This window comes from Eubalaena glacialis, chromosome 2, assembly GCF_028564815.1.
Source record: "Eubalaena glacialis isolate mEubGla1 chromosome 2, mEubGla1.1.hap2.+ XY, whole genome shotgun sequence".
NCBI classification, from domain to species: Eukaryota; Metazoa; Chordata; class Mammalia; order Artiodactyla; family Balaenidae; genus Eubalaena; species Eubalaena glacialis.
This window is the reverse complement of record NC_083717.1, coordinates 152679200-152682979: the sequence shown is the minus strand read 5'-3', so window position 1 is coordinate 152682979 and position 3780 is coordinate 152679200. Positions and strand designations below refer to the sequence as shown.

The 3780-nt window shown below is 37.0% G+C and overlaps 1 non-coding gene across 1 annotated transcript; it reads left to right on the top strand.

Moving 5' to 3' along the window:
• The first annotated feature begins 3707 nt into the window (after nucleotides 1–3707).
• Nucleotides 3708–3780, top strand: TRNAK-CUU (transfer RNA lysine (anticodon CUU)). Its single transcript has one exon. It is a non-coding gene; the product is annotated as a tRNA-Lys (tRNA).

Here is a 3780-nt window from a genome sequence, read left to right as displayed (position 1 = left end):
GCTGTTCTTTCCACCAATAGCCTTCTCTGTGGCTCGTTCCTGTGGCCTCAGCCCAGGAACAGAGGATTGTGGGAAAAGGAAGGTGATGTGCGTGGGGGGCAACGCGCATGTGCAGAAGCATTAGCAGTGGGGTTAAGTAGGATACTAGTGCTTCTTCTGACAGTCAGGTTTCGGTCCTGAGTGTCGTTGAGAAACTAAGTTTTCGGGTGGCTTGAGGAGCTGCGCCATTCCTTTTCCTAGGAATTATTATTTATCTTTTATCCCTCTCTTTCGCTGCCTAATTCTTTCTTAGAGCAAAGCAGAGAGATGTTCTTATACTCTTACAAAGACCAGAGAAAACGGTAGGGGAGAGGGTTTCCCTCCACCCTTGGCGGCCTGGTTCTAAACCAGTATATTGATGGCATCCCCTTCATCCACCTATTCTAACAAAAAAGAAGGAACTTGCGCTCTAAGGGTTTCACCTTTAAGCTCAGGTCGGAATTTTACAGAAGCATTAGTACTCTTTTTGAGTGTGACTCTATTTAGTGGAATTAAGGATAAGACTGATTAACTATTATTTGTTGAGCTCTATATGTCCCAAGTACTCAGTTAAATACTGCTGGCTGATAAAACGGTGAAGGAGACATTTACATTCAGTGGGAAGAAATAGGCAACAAAGAGTAAATAGGCAAATAGTTGCATCTTGTGGTAAAAAAGAAGAGACAATGGAAGTTTGAACTTTAGACCTATTATTGATACTTAAGGAATGACTTTCTGAATGGGTGATATTTAAACTGAAACTTGGGGTTGTTATCGGAACATAAACTTGGCTTGTTATAGGAACTGTCAGATCAGTGTGGCCTGTCATAGAGATTAAGTGGGGGAGAGTGACAGGAAGTGAAATCAGAGAGGTGGACGTGGGATCAGAACTTGCAGTGGTTTGGATTTTAATCTGATTATAAATGGAAAGCCATCAGCGGTTTTTTTTATTTTAACTGCTAAATACTTAAGTGTGTATTTCCCCAAAATCAAGAACATCATTTTACATATCCACAGTAAAACTATGAAAATCAGAAAATTAACAACACTTTTTTCTGATCTGCAGACTTCATTAAGATTTTGGCAAATCTCTCAGTAATACCCTTCACAGCAAAAGAAAATCCAAGATCACACATTGCATTCAGTTGTCATGTCTCTAGTCTCCTTTAATCTGGAAAATTGTTTCTTAATATTTCTTTAGGTTTCATGGCATTAACACTTTTGAAGAATACAAAACATTTACTTTGTAGAATATTCTGCAGTTTAGATTTGTGTGACTTTTTTCATGATTAGATTCGGGTGATGCATTTTTTGTCAGGAATGCCACAAAAGTAACCTTGTATTCATATTAGAATCTTATATTAGGAGGCACATGATGTCAGTTTGTTCCACTACAGATGATGTTAACTTTGATCACTTACTTAAGATTTCTCCACTATAGTTTCAATTTTGCCCTTTGTAATTAATAAATATCTTGTGAAGAAACACCTTGAAACTATGTAAATATCCTGCAACTCCTTCACCTTTCACCCACTAATTATAGTATCCCATGATTCATATTTGAATCAATTATTATGATAATGTTTGCCAAATGGTGATTTTCTAATTCCGTCATTCCTTCCACAGTTAATGATTGGCTTTCTACCATGAGGTCATCAGCAGTTTTTTAAGCAGAATGATATGATCTAATTTATTTATTAAATGATCTCTCTTGCTTCTGTGTGAAGAATGATAAATACAGGGAAGAACAGAAGCACAGAGACTAGTTGGAAAGCTATTGCAGTCCGGTGGGCAAGCAGTAATGGAGAATGAGCAGAGTGGCAGCAGTGGAGGTGGAAATACGTGGATGGATTTTAGAAGTGTAGGGCTTGCTGAAAAATTAGATGTAGAAAGTGAGAGAGAAAGAGGAAATTCAATTGCTTCTTTCTGCTAATGAAGCATTATAATTAAAGGTTAGTTTTTATTCTTGAACAAATGGATAAAGAAAGGATTTGGATATACTTGGAAGAGTAGCCATTTAATTTGCCTAACCCTCACTGAAATATTCTAGTTGCAATTTTTTCATGAAGGGTCCTGAGTTAGACCAGGGTAGGCCAAGAAAGTGCTGAAGAAAGCTGAAGAGTATAGTCCTAGGAGGGTTCACCTTGAAGGTAAACTACAAGTACTCCAAACTTGTTTAGGGATCCAGTTAAACTCTTAATTAACTTTCCTGCTTGTGTGTGATAAACACAATTTGAGTGTCTAATGCCTACTGTGTATTCATTAATAATTATGAATTTGGAGCTCTTTCTGAACTCGATGAACTGCCTACTTTGGGGCTGGATTGTTGATATATCTCGTGTCTTGGAAGAATACATTGAATTGTGGTCTAAGGTTCGTGATTGTTTGCCTGATTCATTAGAAGACTTAAAAGGTGTGAGTATGGATGTGTTTGTTTTAATTACTTTAAATTACTTTGGAAGTAGTGCATATAAAATCGGCATGTAATCTACACGTCTTTCCTATAGGGTGATAAGGTTTTTCTGGTTAACAGAGTCTGGTTTATACTTCCATCTATTAGAATACATAACACAGTGCTTTGCACATGATAGGTACTTATTAAATGTGTTGAAAATGCAAATAAATACACATTCACTTCCCAGTTACGTTCTGCCAAGTTATAAAATAGTCAAAATAAGCCAGAATTTGCAACTGCAGGAAAAAATTGTTGGTGAATAATTGCATTAATATTTCAAGCTTGGAAATTTTAAATATTCTACTTAAATCCTAGGTGCACTTTGAGGAATCTAAACATATTTTTGCCATACCTTATTGTTATGTGTTAATTAAGTAGCTCAGAAATGTGATGCCCAATGTGTTTAACTTCTAAATACTGTGTTTTAGGGTTTCAGGGATAGTATCCTAAGGATTCTGTTACTCCCAGGTTTACAGTTAGGCTTTAGCGTGCTGTTCTGAGCAGTAGGATAGACACCACTCCCATCACAGAAATCTGCAGAGTTCCTTATCTAGAGAACTTCACTAGTATCTCAGAATACATGTATTTCCATAAAAGATTATTCCATTGTCTCAGCTTGTCATAATTTGGTCAGAATCAGTTCTTCTCCTTTTCTCCTAGAATTAACTTTCTTTGCCATAAGACTCACAGTCTCTACAATCCTTTCCTCTCAGCTTGTCTCTTGAGATGGATGGTAATGCCAACCTCTCAGGGTCCTATCTTTCAATTGTCAGGCAGCTACCGGAAAGAGGAGTTATTTTAACTGAACCAGTATCCCCTTCCTCAATTTAACTTTCTTTGACTAGATCCTATTAAAGGAAAATAGCTAAGCTCCATTTTTCTTCCCTGTGTGTAACTAACTTCATTAAAAACTTTGTTTTTTAATGCCGCGCCCAAAATTGTAGGAATCCATTATGCCATTTGATAGAAAGTGAACAGTCTTGATTGGGCAGTAAATATTTTAAAACACTTCAGAAAAAGAGATTCAGTGATTCTGTAATGAGAAACGCGTGTTTTCAGTGCCTTTAGGATACACACGCACTAAAAATTATTAAATCTAAGTACAATTAAAGACCTGTTTCAAAGAATTTAAGAAACTAATTTGGAGGTTATAGTATGACAAAGAATTAAAGGAAAACAAAATCAAATATATTGAACACTTCAAGGGAAGAGAAAATAAGTGTGCTAACTGAGTGCCCGGCTAGCTCAGTCGGTAGAGCATGGGACTCTTAATCCCAGGGTCGTGGGTTCGAGCCCCACGTTGGGCG